The 18,324-nt window shown below is 37.7% G+C and overlaps 1 long non-coding RNA gene across 1 annotated transcript; it reads right to left on the bottom strand.

The window, feature by feature from the left end:
• Positions 1-2,036: 2,036 nt before the first annotated feature.
• Positions 2,037-2,790, bottom strand: LOC136068408 (uncharacterized). The gene is made up of 3 exons (XR_010629767.1): positions 2,683-2,790; positions 2,351-2,576; positions 2,037-2,274 (listed from the first exon to the last, which is right to left on the bottom strand). It is a non-coding gene; the product is annotated as an uncharacterized LOC136068408 (long non-coding RNA).
• Between the last annotated feature and the right edge of the window lie 15,534 nt (positions 2,791-18,324).

Below are 18,324 nucleotides of genomic sequence, written 5' to 3' on the forward strand. Positions count from 1 at the left end.
TACTTCTAGAGTATAAGAAAAGTGAAAGGAAACTTGAATTTTCTGGTTTTACCATCTACCCTTTTCTTTTTCATGGAAACAACGTGAATATGAACTGCTTTTCACACAAACAATATGACAGTGAACTAACTAAGAAATTATAGACTTGTTTGACTTTCCATGACTAATGCAAAGAGGATAACATCTATAGCTCATCTTAACTCAAGTACACAAGTCCATGTTAGTAGATCTGGTACTGAAACAAATATATATGTAATATAAATGACAAACCTGGATTAGACTTTCCCAAACTTCTGATTCAGCACTCCATGTTTTGGTGATTGGACTCCAAGCAAAACCACTCAATCCATTCTTAAACACATCATAGCATTCTGACTAATTATACTTGATGGTTTTAACGCCATTTTTCACCTTTTTCTTGTCAATTGGTTTTTCAAGTTTTTCTTGCAAATCCTTCACAATATTGTCATAGTCATGTGTGGTGAAGACTGAACCATTTCTATTACCTAGATGATGTTGATGCAAGAGTGCATCAATAAGCACATCATCCATAACAGCTGTCCAATATTCTCTATCTTTCTTAACGACATCATCAATAGTCCTTTTTTCTAACATATTTGAACCTATAAAAATATATTTGAGCAAATAAATATATTTAACAAAACCATCAGATTTAGCTGTTGTCATGTGCCAGCCCATTGAATGAAAAAACTTAACAAACTTGCAAAATTTAAGACAAGCTGTTTTGGAAACAGAAATAATTTAATTTTTATGTTTCAAAAGTAAAGAACTATCAACAACAAAATGAGAGAAAAGGCAGAGCAAGACCTTTTTCGCAGGCAGTCCACTCCCACCCAAAGTTTGTGTGCCCTTATGAAAAATGTGTTCACTATCAACAACTCCCACTTTCCAAGTGCGGTCCCCCTGTAAAATGCTATATTTACACATTATCCATGGTTGTTACTTCTTATAAAATAATAAGATAGAAATGGATTTAGCAAAAATGCATTACTTAATAAGGAAGATAGAATGGTGGAGCAACACACAATGACAAGCATAACTCAAAATTGGTCAGTAAAACAATTCGATAGGACAAAGACATCGTGTAAAACAATAGAAAAAGAAAGATTTCCTGCAAATTGCCACTGTAATATGATCGCCAAGTTCAAGTAATATGATCGCCTCCAATCCACATCAACTGAACTCTCACCGACTAACGTATCTAACTGGTTTTGACAAAAGTTATTTTATATGACCACTAAACTGGTTTTTGATAAAGGTATCACTGTTTTCCTATAAATTTTATATGATGACAATGAATCAATTCTCCATATCTCATAGATTGATCACTTTTGTCCTTAACTCTTTTTCCATTTCCTATATAATGCATAAGTTCAAAATCATTCAGAAATATCATTCAGATAACAACAGCAAACAGAAAAGATCATTCTGAAAAGAAAAGAAAAAAATGCAACTCTGTGATCAGTTTATTAAGATTATACTAAAAAAAAATGGAACTTTCTGTGGTAGTGCTGCTCTAACACAATATAGAAGAATAATTCATTGTGCATACTAAGAGGAAAGTCTCACACAAACCTCACAAGAAGAAACACGTTCTCAAGTCACAATCAAAACTCATTCAATAGTTTATCCCAAGCAAATTAAATGTATCATATACAAAATGAAAAGTCCATAAAAAGAAAATCAAATAATAAAAAAATTCCTAATGAGAATCAACCCATTAAAACAAAGACAGTTCTAAATTCACTAGAAGCATTTGTCTACAATTATTAAATTTAGAATAACATCAAGTTGGGTTGGATGTATAATCCCTCCACATCCCAGTTGCTATTGAGTTTCTTAAAATCTCTCCTTGGGCAGCATCATCATTATTTCTCACTCTTTGGGCACCAAGCTGTTCATGGAGTTCAGGATTGTTTAAAATTTCTTCGTCCACCTCATGAAGAATTCCATCATCCGGATCTGCAGCAATCAAGTCATTGCGCAAAATGCAACATACTAAAATCATTTTTTTCTGGGTTTGAACTCTGTAAGACGGCTCATTTGAGCTTGCTATTATAGGAAACCTTTTCTTCAAGACTACAAATGCTCTTTCAATCACATTGCGTAAAGATACATGTCGAAGGTTGAATAACTCTTTAGGATTTTGTGGTGGATTTCTTGAATACTCTTTTAAGTGATAACGAACTCCTCTATAAGGTGCAAGAAGTGTGCTCCTCAACATGAATTCAGCATCAACAAGGTAATATTTACCTCTAGTAATGACATGCATCATTATGTTGTTATACACTAATGGCTAAAAAATTTTTTTTTTTTCTAACAAAATTACCTTGGGGGACTTTTAGCTTATCATGTCTACTTAATGCATTTTTTAAAATTCTTGAGTCTGACGCAGTTCCTTCCCATCCAGACAAAACATATGTAAATTTTAAATCAAATGTAGATGCCGCTAGCACATTTTGTGTTGGGTAGTCCTTTCTACCATGATATCTTGGTGCATCTTCAATAGGAACTTTTTCCCGAATGTGCGTTCCATCAATTGCCCCAATGCAATCCTGACATGGGAAGAACTAAAACTGTTGAGTACTTACTTCTATATATTAAAATCTTTATATAGACCACAATTAAGCTATTAGAGTATAATAATGTTTTCTTTTTTACCTTAAAATATGGGAAGAACCTAGAACGGTTGAGTATTTCTACTGAAGTTTGAGATCCATCAAGTTGTTTCAAAAACTTCTCTTCTAATTGTATCACAAATCTTAATACCTAATGGAAATAACGGTAGTCTCACCAGAGTGACAAAATATATATATATATATATATATCCCGATGCTTTACACCATGTGATAATATGTAAAGAAATTTGGCAACTTGTTCTTCAATCATTGCTCGTTGTGTTGGTTGGAGGCCACCTTCTTTACGTAGCATGTCACACAAATCTAAAAAAGCTCCAGGCCTCATGAGTATAATATCACGACACTTTTATTTCCAATTATCTCTCTCATTAGTTCATCGCGAACATTTTGTCTTTCTAATCTCAAATTACTAATCGAGTAAGTTACTTGTCTCCTTTGAGGCCTCCTTCAAAGTATTAACCAATAGGCAACAAGACAAACTACATAAGCAACTGCCATTCGACATCTCCATTCCCAATCCCATAATCCACGTCTACATTCCCAAATTTGCAATACACGTCTCCTTTTATTCTCTTGTCTATCCATCTAATAAAATTATCCCGTGACAGCAAAAATATTACAATCCATGATATGCATAAATACACTAAGCTATTACAATTCAATGTGTTTTGTGTTTTGCTAGTGAAATGCCACTTCATGGTTATAGTAATGACTGAAACTAAAATCAAATAAAAGAACCAACTTCATAGCAATGAACAACATGCAAACACAAAGTCGTGTTCAATGCATGTGTGTGTACACATGCTAGAATATGCACACAATCAAAGAAACTCAACTGTGTAGTATGTACTATATCCAACATCAACAACTTTACAAGACAAATAAAAGCATCACCATTATTAATTGACAAACCATGTTCCCTATGAATCACAATATAAACTATGAAAAAATTAAAATCAGAAAGAATATTTAACATTAAAATCTAATATATATTAACGTAGACCAATGTTGAAATACGAATTACAAACACATGTTGGATGTAGACAATATAGGATGGTTCGTGGAATATGATGGTGCTTTAGGTCTATATATGTATAGCATAAGATATGTCCTGCATGGTTTTTATCACAAGAAACAAAATTCAACCTAGCACATACTCATACATTCCCCTTAAACGAAATGAAAGCATGAACTAGCCCCGAATTAGGATCCTGGCAAAAACAGTAATATATGAATAGCTTGTGTTTTATATGTCATTAATTATATAGAGCAGGGTTACTACCAAAAAAAGAAAAAGTTCAGAAAAGGGTGCAGCCCGGAGTTCAGTAAATATGTTTGATGTGGTCCCATTGGCCAACATGCAATTGCTTTACCGTAAAAGGCACCAACAACGAAGAAGAAGAAAAGAATAACAAAGAGAGAGAGACAACTACACAGTGAGATGCTGCACAAACTCATGTGAGTTTGATTATACACAATCAAACAAGCAATTTATCAAACACATTGTGAGCAACTCTGAAACTTTAAAATTCTAGTAAAAAATAAAAACCCAAATTAGAAACCCATTCACCAAAATCAAGAAATTACCCAATAAAAATCACAAACACAAACCAATAATCAAAAACCTGACCAAAAAATCAAACTTACACAAAATAAACAATCACAGAGCCTAGGTTTAACCATAGTTCATCCATATATCACGAACTAAAAGGATTGTAAGTGTTTAGATAAAAATAAACAAGAAACACAAATCCATATATAGCTACAGTATACAAATTTATGCAAGTTCACAATCTAGACTCACTCAAGCACTTTATCAAACACGTTATGAGCAATACTTTGAAACTTTAAAATTTAAGAGAAAAAAAAAACAAAACAAAAAAGCCCTCAGATCTAAAACCCACCCACAAATAACATGTTATTACCCCATAAAATCACAATTAATAAGAAATTACCCAATAAAATCACAATTTTAACAACATAGTTATTTGATCCAACTCAAAAGAAACCCATGAAACAAAAAGAAAAATAGAGTTTGCCTCTGAAAGAAAAACCCAAGCATGAGAGCCAACTAAGAGTGAAAAAGTTGTGTGAGAGAGAGAAAGCCAACGTGAAGAGTGGAACAAATCGTGTGAGCAATGGTGGCTCCAAGAATTTTGTTCAAGGTGTTCCTTAAGAAGCATAAATTACACTATCTCATTTCTTTATAGCCTTAAAGTAATCAAGTTTGATTCAATGTTATTAATTTCATTCCGTTCCGGCCATAATAGCTAGAAAATATTGTGCTGGTAGACAAACCAAACAGTAACCCACCCTATTCTACTTCGAAAAAAATTTCAGGTCATTCTGATCTATTTCAAGTATTTTGGAAAATACTAACCGAAATTCAAAATTTGGCCAGCATGAAGTTTGTGCTTAAAAAAAATTATTCTTAAAACCAAAACAAAGTTGCATTCTATAAACCAAAAAACCTAAAAAGGAAAAAAAAAATTAAAAGAAAAAGAAATGAACAAAGGTACTTGTATAGCTAAAAAAAAATTGTATTGAGAAATTTGAGACTCAACTTGAGAAGAGGCACTGTTGTTGGGGTTTATGCCCTAAAATGTAATTTATTGGCATGACATAAATAATTAAATAGTTTAATTATATAAGACTATCTATAAATGAACTAATGGGACATTATCTTAGTCCATAAGATGCATAGTATGTAATTTATGTGATTTAGTCATAGAATATATAAATCACAAGTTCTTTGTAAACTCAGAATTTTAGTTCGTAGTCGGTGATGAAATTGAGCATTTCATATGCGAAAACTATAACATATCAACTAAGATGATTTGTCTTAATCATGGAAATGCAGACTTCTAGTTGATATGTTGATATATTTTAAGAGTTAAGACATATTGAACTGGACCGCTGTGATATTTATTATTCTCCTAACGACTGTCAAATGAATAATAAATCTCACGATTTCTACTTACATCAACTCTAAATCATGAGAGAATAATGGACCTGATCATGAGATGTAGGTTGCTTTGATATATCAGGAGTGAGATCTATAAGTTACGGTCAAAACCTCAGTATGTTGGGTAGCCGCATTTAGGGTTGATGGAACATATATTCTCAAGATGGAATTCATAATCTCTAAATTGAGATATAAAATATTATCTTAAGATAAGTTTAATGGGTTTGGTTATTCAAAGTGTTGGGCCCAACCACTTTAGTAAGAAGTTACTAAAGTATATATTTATGAAATTGGATTTCATAAATATTTAATGAATAACATAAAGGATTAAACTGGGTACTCAAGAATTAAGATGTAGTAATTTTCAAAGTGGCAGTCAACATTCATGATTTTGTATTACTACAAATATTTTAATGAAGGGGTTGTATGTATAATAAAATCTTGGGATATAATTTATTAATAAGGCCTAGAGTGCAATTATATTCTTATAGTGGTATTAAATATAATTAATGGTAACTTCGAACTTGTCAAGAGTTGACAGAAAAGCCCAAGACCCATTGGAGCTAGAGTCTTATTTATTCCCTTTGGTCCCATCTCAAGCCACAAACTAAAGCCCAATTGGGTAGGCCCAAAAGGCTAACCCAATTAGATAATCAGTCATTATTTAATAAGAGTTATTAAATAAAAGAACTACTAAAATAGTTTTAACGTACGTATGATGAAAAGAAAAAGAAACTAGTTTTTCTCCACAAGGAGAAGAAGAAAGATTTTTTCTTTGAGAGTCTATGTACAAAGGACTGATTGAGAAACCACACATCTTGGGCACCATGTGGAATTGAGATGAAGATTAAAGGTATTCTCAAGTCATGGTTTTGAAATTTACTACATCAAGGTATGCTTTCTATTCTTTATTCTAAAATTCATGTTTACATGTTATCTTTCATGATTGAAGTAGATCCGTATTTGTTGCTTCCATTGTATGTTTTGTATGAGATACAAAACCAAATTTTCCAACAACCGTTGCACTAGTATTAATAGAAGACACAGAAGTTACAAACAAGGACGAAGGCAAAACGTAAATGTAAAAGTGTAGATGAAGACGTGAAGTATGAAATTTAAAAATTAAGGAGACAGAAGACGTGTGTGGTTAAGAATAAACAAGAAAAAAATAATTAAAAATGAGAAGTAAGTAATATATGTCTGATGAGGAAAAATAATATTGTAATAAAAAATAATAAACGGTTGAAAATTGTGTTGTATTGGGCAATGCGCTTAGTCGAAGGAATCAAGTCACTGCCTAGCCTGTGATGGTGGTGCCAAAGAACCATCACATAGCCACCTACAGCTAGGAAGCTATGTGACATGCTCCCTATTTCCACTATATATCCCTCCCCCCCCCCCCCTCATTTTTTTAGAAATACACTACAATATACCAAAAAAAAAAAAAAATAGCCTAGAAAAATTCTAAAAAAAAAAAAATTCTCTCATTATTTTCTTTAGTTTTTCTTAGGAAACCCCTCTCAAAATTTTCTGCCCCTCTTTTCCTTCATTAAAAATAAAAATCTTTTTGGGTAAGTTGTAAGGGAATGAGTTAGCTTCTTTATAACTATACCCATTCCCCATTTCTCTTTTCCTTGTAACATCATACATTATATGTATGATGATGCACAAAAATCATTAGTGGGTTGATCGTTTGCACACTCGCCAATTAGGGTACCTGAAGAGCAAAATGGTGTAGAACCTACAAAGAGCACCGGTAAGGTTTTGGCCAAAGACCCTCTAAAGGTTAAGTCAGTGATAGAAGAATCTCTGATAACTCAAAACTATAAGAGTTAGGAAATTGAATGCACCTTGGAGAACAGAAGACTTGGTGCTTATATAATGAACGTAGGGTTTTTCCTTGTAGGGAAGATATGGAGTTAATGTTCCGAGATCTTAGGACCTTACTTCCCATATTTGGGGGAACGAATATGTAGAAGGATCTTTGCGCATCATGTGCAAGTTCTTTCCATAGAGGGAGATCTAAGTGGAGAACATGTAAATGGTGTGGGGTTAAGATCCACTGTTGGTATAGGGTAACCCAACAGGTGATTCTATACCTGATAGAAGAAATGGGTAAGGGTATGAAAGGTGCCTTTATTGGCATCAGACCAAAAGAGAGACCTTTAACTCGAAGGGCATTCTTATCCCGAAGGGTATTTCTAGCCTAAAGGGTAAAAGGACTTAGAAAATTTCATAGTTAAAATATTCTCTATCAACTGCCCCCTATTCCATGTTCATTAGGATAACCAACGAACTGCGGAATAAGTCCAAATGCTTTGATCCATCAACGATTTGCCTCGAGGCCCATGCTACTTATGAGGGCAAAAGGGTCTTTTATGGTGTGTGCAAGTGACATATGGCATCTTCTTATTGGGTAACATGAACAATCACGTTGCCACGTTTCCCGTGCCTTTTCGCTTATAAATAGCTCAATGCCCTTATTAACCTTATTGTTTACTCCTTTTACTCTCTTACATTACGTGGAGCTCTTGTTTTCTCTTCAGTTTTCGAGATTGTCTATCCCTTTTAAAGTGGTCAGTTTCGACTATGTATCCATCTCTCTTCAATCGTCACCTCTATTGGGTAAGTGTTTATTCCTTGATCTTTTTTGTTTATTTATTTATAGTTGGAATGGTTGTTGGTCCAGTGTTTGGTTGTCGTGTGAGTAGTTCTTTCATTCATCGCTTGTAGGTGAGAGGATGCCAAGTGATAGTGAAATGATGAGTGAATATCCGTCATCTGTCTGGTTGGAGTTGGGTAATGACGAGGTCTTCTCGTCAGGGTACAACTCCATAGCTGATGACTTAGTTGGTTTCTTTGAAGAGGAGCCATGGCTAATTTGTCTGCCGAGGATAAGGAGATAGCTAGTCTGTACCATCAAAGGAGATAACCAGTCCATCGAGGTAAAATTATATGGAGTTCGCCCTTCCTAAGATTTGGGCAGTGAATAGTTTTCCTCCCAGAATGACAAAAGATGTCTTTGGAAGACTCTAACCTCGCTTCCAAATTCCCGATGACATTCCTATAAGAAGGGCACATAAAAGAAATAAGTGTTGCTTAGGTGAGACTGAGGACATCGATTTTTATGAGGCTGGGTTGAGGTTGCCTCTAAGCAAGATTCACCGTCGGTTAGTGGACCATCTTGGGATATCCATCTGTCAAATATCTCCTAATTCATGGAGGATATTTCTTGGGGTAGAAGTATTGTGGGGCCAAATGAGTGGAGGCCATCAGGGTATCACTCTCGACGAGTTCTTCTATTTCTATAAGCTCCAAAAAAAATTTGGCATTGTAGGGTTTCTACAAATTTGTGTGTCACAAGGCAAATGTTGAAACTTGTGTCTAACATTCCTAATTCCAATCGTGATTGGAAAAGTAGGTATCTTGGAATGTAGACCCTACAAGTGGAAAAGTATAGGTGAAGGTTATGATCATAGTTGGGGGATAATGGATAAGTCTAGTGATTTATCAAGTAGTTCCTCTCCCTTATCCGTTAATTTTTACCTTATTCCAAACTTATATGTTTTGATATTTCTATAGCCCAAATTCACCCAATGATATCGCCCGAGCAGGAAAATTTTCTTAACCACATACTTGAGATCCCTATAAAGGAGAGGGGTGGAAGGACCTTGTCACACTTGACAATTTACATGCTTTTTGTGGCAAGCCTAAACCTTCTAACGAACCCCGACGACTCGACGCTCAATCTCAGAATCATAAGTCTCCTCTCTGTCAGTTTGCTCTTTAATCATTAGCATGAAAACCTAACCCGTCTACTTTTTTTTCGTTGTTTTTATTTTTTGAAATAGATGCTAAAAAACGGAAGGCCTAGAGAAGAAGGCGATTGTGGCCCAAGCTCAGCAAACTAGGGGTCATCAACCCTTTCATCCAAGGTGGGTCAAAAAAGAAAACCCGTGGGCAATGGTCCCTTCTAAGAAACCGTTGAACTCTTCCAACCGTCCGGGCCTGGTAAAGATGGTCCAAAAGACTCTTGAGCCTCTGCGCCATGGCAAAGGTAAGGGTCTTATGACCGCTAATGGCCTCAACGTTCCCCCTCTTGTCCCTCTCTTAGTGAAGAATAGGGACATTGCAATGGAGAAGGTTCAATCTCTCGTCAAGAATGAGGACCTTAACGAATTCTCTGAGCACAAGATGGAGGCTTTTGGCAATGCCGGCCTTCTTGCCTTGATGAGGGTGAGTCGAATCTGAGTTTATCGTTGACCTCCTACTTTCTTTTTCAGTATCTAAACACTTGTTTTATCTTTAGGCCTTGGTAAGAATGAGGCCCCTCTAGATTAGGTGTACAGCCAATGAGGCATCCATTGACCACTTAAAAGCTCGTTAGGCTTCAGATGAGGAGAAAATCACCTAATATAAGGAGGCCATGCGAACCCTGAATGCCGAAATTAAGGTGCTAAAGGCCTAAACTATCAAGCTAAAGGGAAGCGCCCGTCGGGTTGGAAAGTTGACAAAAGAAAACTCCAACCTACCGATAGAGTTGGCTACTCTTCATGAGCATGTGGAGAATGCCAAGGCCGACGCTATGGTTGAATTTCAAGCACCCTAACCTTACTTTGATGAGTTGGGGGACCAGTTAGCTAAAGGCTTCTGCCATTTCTATGAAGACCAAGTTATCATTAAGGCAAGGTGCAAAATCTTTCTTGGTTAAATATTAGAGTACATATGACAACTAATCATTATTGGCCTCAAGGCACTATCAGTTTTGGAAAAACAGACCAATTTATCATTTGAAAAAAGAAAATCTTATTACCAATTAATTTTCCTGGAAGTTTGTCAAAACACAATGCACAAAGTGCACCCAGATAATGCAATGCAAAGACTCCATGAAAGAAGGGATCTGACCTTTGGACTTTCTTTGAAACTTTGCTTGCTTCTATTTATTTATGCAAACAGGGCAAAACTTTTATGAAGTAAAAGTCTTAGAGTTATTGTAGGAAATAAAGTACAGAGATAGGCAGAGAAAATGAGAAGAATGTACACAAAGATAAGGAGAAGAGAAGTGTTTTATTTTTGTGGGAAGAACTGTAAAACATATAAAAAAATTTAAAACTAAAACTACCCAAAGCCAAGCAAAACATTGCATTAACTTAATTTGGGGATTTGTTTTTTTAGTCACATTTGCAGTAGTTAGACATGTGTCACAGGGTCCATTTCTCACTCAAATTGTCTGCTTGTGATGGCCCTAAGTCCCTGACTTAGTCTCAACCAACACCACACACACACTGCAATAACACTTAGAACAGATTATATAGGGACGTTTAAACACACAGCACACATAATATTTACAGGGAACCCACCCCCAACCTTTATTACTTAATCTCAAGTACAAAGGGAACACTTTTACAAGCTTAGAGAATTACACAGAATTTTCCCAAGGCCAAAATACACTCTTATGTTGACATTGGATGACTTTGATGTAATTCTGGGTGATGAATTCTTTGTGGCTACCAGGGCTGCCTTGCTACCATTCATCGTTTGTTAGGAGCATTATGTATTGTTGATGATGGCATGAGAAATGAGGGTGCTTGGGCAGCATTGGGCCAATCACTTGGCTTCATGTTTTCTCAACACACTCATGGCTCATTATGCTTGACTAGTGATGCTCTTAAGGACTCTTTGAAAAGGAACCAGCCTAGTCTCCCTACTCAAGTTGGATTGATAAGCAGTGATGAAGGGCAACATGTGGAGACACCTTGCTCCACATGATGCCCTAAGGCCATGGCAGAGGAGGGCCATGGTGGGCAGAGATGGTTGTGATGATGGGCAGCATCAGGTGGTGCTAACCCTATGTGGTGGTGCATGGCATTGGTGGTTTAGTTGTTGGTTTCTTGTGTGTGGGCTTGGTAGCTTGAGTGCAAGGCAGGGCTGGGCTGCTGTGATGATTAAAGGTTGTGTGCAAGGCATTAGGCTAGTGGGGCTAGCTAAATGCATGGAAAAGGGCTAGTGGGCTGATGGCCGTTACTTTATGTGCTGCATGTAGGTATGCTATATAGGCTATAGTGCTGATGGGAAACCTTGAGCATGGGCTAAGCCTCTTCAAAACAAGTAGGAACATGTTGTGTGAGCTACAGGAGGATGGGCAAAGGTCCCATGGTCTACTAAGACATGGGCTGTGCATGTGTAACATGCGCTGTGGCAGTTACCAAGCAATTCCTAGCTTTCCTGATGATCGGACCTACTGTGTAGGGGATGGAAACATGGAGAGTAAGCCAAGAGAGTATCAATTGAAGGTTTCCTAAGTTAGAACATAAGTGGTAGATTGTCCAAGACCCAGGCAATTACTAGGCAATAACTGCCATAACAGTTAATTTTGTGTATTTAACCCTAAGGCTATTAGGGGTGTCAACAACAACGTGTATTTTAGCCTTGGAAAAATTCTGTGTAATTCTCTAGGCTTGTGAAAGGGTTTCCTTTGTACTTGAGATTAAGTAATAAAGGTTAGGGGTGGATTCCCTATAAATATTGTGTGTGTTGTATGTTTAAACGTCCCTATATAATCTGTTTTAAGTGTTATTACAATGTATGTGTGGTGTTGGCTAAGATTAAATCAGGGACCTAAGGCCATCACAGGCAGAAAATTTGAGTGAAAAATTAACCCTGTGACAATTGGTATCAAAGCCTAGCCGACACCAAGGCAAGGGTGGCTATCTTGGAGAACATACTTAAAGTTCCCGCAGAGGGAAAACAACATTCGGTGTGTGACAGATTGGATGCACTGTCTGCAAAAACTGTAGTGATATGGAATGAGATTTCTGATCAGAGGGATGTTATGTTGATTCATGTTGAAGCATTGGCTGCTGCACTGGATGCCCAGGGCAGTGCAGCAAAAGAGACCCAAAGCCAACTTGAGATAGAAATTGCCTTGTTAAAAAGGGCAATGTGTGGCCTGCCTAGGGAGGGAGAAATGGCCACCAAAGTGAAGGTGCCTAAACCAAAGCCCTTTAATGGTGCTAGGAGTGCCAAGGATTTGGAGAATTTCCTTTAGGACATGAAGCAGTACTTCAAGGCTGCAAGGGTGCCTAATCAAGAGATGGTGACTATTGCTAGCATGTATCTTTCAGGGGATGCCAAGTTATGGTGGACAACCCATGTGGAAGATGTTGAAGGACCAGTTCTTGCGTACCAACACTACATGGGTTGCAAGAAACTCCTTAAAGAAGTTGAAACAAACTGGTACAGTGAGAGAATATGTCAAGACATTCAGTTCTTTGATGCTGGATATCAAGAACATGTCAAAGGAAGATAAGTTGTTTGATTTCATGTCTGGCTTGCAACCTTGGGCACAGTTGGAGTTAAAAAGGCAGGTAGTGCGTGATCTGCCCGCGGCTATGTCTGCAGTAGATGCTTTAGTGGACTACAAGTTCAATAAGCCCAATGGGGATGATGAAAAACATAAGTCTAAGGACAAAGGCAAAGACAAGCAAAAGAAAGATGGCAAGAAGAACAAGGATAAGCAGAAGAAAAATTAGGGTAACAAGAGCATAGGAGAGAGTTCTACCTCTCAACAAAGCAAAGAGCAGCCCAAGTTAAATGCAGGCTGCTTCATATGCAATGGCCCTTATCGAGCAAGAGACTACCCTAAGCGTGAGAAGCTTAATGCAATGGTTGCTGAAGATGAGAAGGGGCAATTCGATAAAGAAGTTCCCAATAGGGTGAACCCCTTACAATTGTTGAATGCCCTTAGTGTATGAGGTAATTCTAAGGGGCTATCTTATGTGCAAGTAGAGATGAATAGGAATGGGGCTAAAGCAATGCTTGATATTAGTGCTACCCACAATTTTGTTGATGAAAGTATGGTCCAACAGCTTGGTTTGAAAGTGAGCAAGTGCCCAAGTAAGATCAAGGCAGTAAACTTTGAAGCAAAAGCTATTTCGAGAATTGCTTTTGGTGTGAGGTTCAAGGTTGGCAAGTGGACAGGAAAGGTAAATTTCCTGATTATGAAGTTGGATGACTTTGATGTAATTCTGGGTGATGAATTCTTTGTGGCTGCCAAGGCTGCCTTGCTGCCATTCATCGGTGTGATGTTGATTTTTGATGAGAAATAACCATGCTATGTTCCTGCTAGGCATGTGGCATGAAATGGCAAGACTAGCAAAGGGAAAGCGCTAATGGTGTCAACAATGCAAGCTAAGCATGGGCTAAAGAAGGGGGAGATGACTTACTTGGCTGCAATGATTAAGGTCAAGTAGGACAAGTTTGTTAAAGTTCCAGATGCTGTTGCTGGACTATTGGAGGAATTTATTGATGTGATGCCTCCAGAATTGCCTAAGACCCTTCCACCAAGGTGTGCTGTTGATCACAAGATTGAGTTGGTTCCTGGTTCAAAGCCTCCTTCGAAGGCTCCATACAGAATGTCCCTTATAGAGTTAGCTGATATGAGAAAGCAAATGATTGAATTGCTTGATGCAGGCTACATTCAACCCTCCAAAGCCCCTTACAATGCCCCTGTTATATTCCAAAAGAACACATACTCAATGTTCCATCCTGCTCTGTTCCAAAAGAAGCAGGATGGATCATTGAGTATGTGTGTGAACTATAGAGCCTTAAACAAAGTAACAGTGAAGAACAAGTACCCGGTTCCTTTGATTCAAGACCTATTTGACAAACTATGCAAAGCCACTTACTTCACCAAGCTGGACTTGAGATCAGGATATTGGCAAGTGAGGATTGCTGAAGGGGATGAACCAAAGAGAACTTATGTAACTCAATATGGTTCTTATGAATTTTTTAGTTATGCCTTTTGGTTTAACAAATGCTCCTACTACATTCTGCAATTTGATGAATGATGTATTCTATGAGTTTGTAGATCATTTTGTTGTGGTTTACTTAGATGACATAGTGATATATAATGAGTCCTTGGAGGATCATTTAGAACACCTTAGGAATGTGTTGTCCAAATTGAGGGAACAGCAATTGTATTTCAAGAAAGAGAAGTGTGAGTTTGCCCAACAAGATATTTTATTTCTAGAGCATAAAGTCAGCAAAGGTCTTGTAATGATGGATGAAAGGAAGGTGCAAGCTATCCTTGATTGGCCTCCACTAAGTAAAGTTGCTGAGCTGCAATCTTTCCTTGGGTTGGCTAACTATTATAGGAAGTTTATTCAAGGATATTTCAAGAAAGTTGCTCCTCTTACAGATTTGCTAAAGAATGACAAGAAATGGGTGTGGATAGATGCATGCCAAGAAGTTTTTAAGAAGCTTAAAGCTGCTGTGTTGAGTGAGCCAGTGCTGCGTCTACCAAATTTTGAGTTGCCATTTGAAGTCCATACTGATGCTTCTGACAAAGCAATTAGTGGTGTGCTAGTGCAAGAGAAACATCCAGTTGCCTACGAAAGTAGGAAGCTGAATGATGCAAAACAGAAATGTTCAGCACATGAGAAGGAAATGATTGATGTGGTTCATTGTTTGCTAACTTGGAACGTGTATCTGCTAGGCCCAAAATTTGTGGTAAGGACTGATAATGTAGCCAATACCTTCTTCAACACATAGAAAAAGTTGTCTCCTAAGCAAGCTAAGTGGCAGGAGTTGCTATAAGAATAATATTTTTTATGGGAACACAAACCTAGCAAGCATAATCAAGTAGCAGATGCACTTAGCCACAAACAAGTGCAAGAATATGTTGCTGCCTTGACCAGAGTTGAGTCATATTTTGTGGAAAGGATCAAGGAAAGTTCTAAGCTTGATGCCACTTACAAGAAATTGGTGCAAGATGTGACTGTAGGACTAGTGCGTCGTTACTGGCTTAAAGATGGATTGTTGTATGCAAAGGGTGGTAAGCTGTTTGTTCCTAGTGGGAAGATCCATAAAGAGTTTTTGAAAGAGACTCATGATCCACAATGGGCATGACATCCAGGTAAGGAAAGAATGTATGCTTTACTGTCCCATTCTTATTATTGGCCTAAGATGGAGTTAGACATTGAGTTGTATGTTAAAACTTGTCTAGTTTGTCAACAAGATAAGGGTTTAATTCAAAAGGAAGCTAGTTTGCTACAACCTCTTCCTATACCAGAAAGTCCATGGATTTTTGTTTCAATGGATTTCATTACTGGTATGCCTAAAGTGAAGGGAATAGGTTCAGTTTTTGTAGTGGTTGATCGATTTTCGAAGTATGTCATGTTTATGGCTGCACCAAGTACTTGTCCAGTAGAGGTAGCTACTGATTTGTTTTACAGAAATGTGGTGAAATACTTTGATTTGCCTGAAGATATTGTAAGTGATAGAGACGCTCGTTTCACTGGTCAATTTTGGATAGTTTTATTTGGGTTGCTGGGTTCACAGTTGAAGTTTTCTACTGCTAATCACCCACAAACAGATGGTCAAACCGAGAGGATCAATGCTGTGTTGGAAGATTACTTAAGGCACTATGTGACTATAAGTCAGAAATACTGGCTAGACTTGTTGGATTCGGCACAGTTTGTTTACAATCTGCACAAGTCTTCTCCAACAAGAATGAGTCCATTTAAGTTAGCAATGGAATAGTAGCCCCTAACAACTCATTAGATTGAAAAGTAGCGTTTTGGGAGCAAGTGTCCTACAACATACAGATTTGCTATTGCTAAACAAGAACTGATGCAGGAAGCACAAGACTGTTTGTTGAAAGCATAGCGAGAATGAAAAAGTATGCTGATAAAGGGAGGAGGCCTCTTGAATTCCAAATTGAGGACAAAGTGCTATTGAAACTAACTCCACAGATTTAGAGAAAGTTCAGAAGTGAGAGTGTGCATCGAGGTTTATTCCAAAGTATGATAGTCCCTTTGAAATTGTGAAGAGAGTTGGTGATGTTGCTTACAAGTTGAAAATGCCTGAAAGGTTGCAGATTCAACCCACAGTTTAAGTGAGCTTTCTAAAGCCTTATCATAGGGATGAGCAAGATCCTACAAGGAATGAGGCAAGGCCTGCCCCATCTACTGTTATGGTACAGTTTGATCGAGAAATGGATAGAATTCTTGACAAGAAGATAACAGGTTATCAAAAGGGTGGAAACATGATAAATTATTACTTAGTGAAGTGGAAAGGGGCAGCTAAAACAGAAGCAAGTTGGGAGAAGGTATCGACTTTATAGCAGTTTGAAAAAGAAGTGAAGGCATTTGAAGATACCCTACCGACGAGGACATCGACTTCTTCTGGTGGAGGTGGTTTGTTAGGAGCATTATGTATTGCTGATAATGGCATGAGGAATGAAGGTGCTTGGGCAACATTAGGCCAATAACTTGGCTTCATGTTTTCTCAACACACTCATGGCTCCTCATGCCTAACTAGTGATGCTCCTAAGGGCCCTTTCAGGGGGACCAGCCCAGTCTCCCTACTCAAGTTGGATCAATGAGTAGTGATGAGGGGCAGCATGTGGAGTTACCTTGCTCCACATGATGCCCCAAGGCCATGGCAGAGGAGGGCCATGGTGGGCAAAGATGGTTGTGATGATGGGCAACAGTAGGTGGTGCTGACCATATGTGGTGGTGTATGGCATTAGTGGTTTAGTTTTTGGTTTCTTGTGCGTGGGCTTGGTGGCTTAAGTGCAAGGTAGGGTTGGGCTGCTATAATGATTAAAGGCTGTATGCAAGGCATTGGGCCAGTGAGGCTAGCTGAATGCATGGACAAGTACTAGTGGGCTGATGGCAATTACTTTGTGTGCTGCATGTGAGCATGTTATGTGGGTTGTAATGCTGATAGGAGACCTGAGCATGGGCCAAGCCTCTCCAAAACGTGTGGGAACATGTTGTGTGGGCTGCTAGAGGATGGACAGAGGCCCCATGGTCTGCTAAGACATGGGATGTGCATGTGCAGCATGTGCAATGGCAGTTACCAAGTAGTTCCTAGCATTCTTGATGATCAGACCTGCTATGTAGGGGTTGAAAACGTAGAGAGCAAGCCAAGATAGCATCAGTTGAAGGTGTCCTAAGTCAGAACACAAGTGGCAGATTGTCCAAGACCCAAGTAGTTACTAGGCAGTAACTGCAATAGTAGTTAATTATGTGTATTTAACCCTAAAACTGTTGGGGGTGTCAACAGCAGAGTGTGTTTTGGCCTTGGGAAAATTCTATGCAATTCTCTAGGCTTGTAAAAGGGTTTCCTTTATACTTGAGATTAAGTAATAAAGGTTGGGGGTGGGTTTCCTGTATATATTGTGTGTGCTATGTGTTTAAACGTCCCTATATAATCTATTCTAAGTGTTATTGCAGTGTGTGTGTGGTGTTGGCTAAGGCTAAGTCAAAGACTTAGGACCATCACAAGCAGAAAATTTGAGTGAAAAAATGACCCTATGACAACATGGCATGTTCAACAAAAAGTAACATTTTTTAGTTATATATTTTGTAACTTCTACCCAACCGACAGAATATTGTGTCTCTAAATTGATATAAACAATTGAATAGCAATGGTATTACGAAAATCAAAACATTTCACATAAATCACCAAATGAAAAGACACAATGTTTTGATATTTTTAAATGTAGACGTATGGCAATAATTTATGTAGCCACGTGACGTAATGAGGAGTGGTCAACAAAAAGTTAAACGTTTCAACTATTAGTTATTATATAGACTAATTGGTAACCAATGCGATGCACGGATAGTTAGCAAATGTTAAATATCCTCACTTTGTTCAATCTTGCAATGAGTTAAAAGCAACGAAAATCAA

This window comes from Quercus suber, unplaced genomic scaffold, assembly GCF_002906115.3.
Source record: "Quercus suber isolate HL8 unplaced genomic scaffold, Cork oak 2.0 scaffold_114, whole genome shotgun sequence".
NCBI classification, from domain to species: domain Eukaryota; kingdom Viridiplantae; phylum Streptophyta; class Magnoliopsida; order Fagales; family Fagaceae; genus Quercus; species Quercus suber.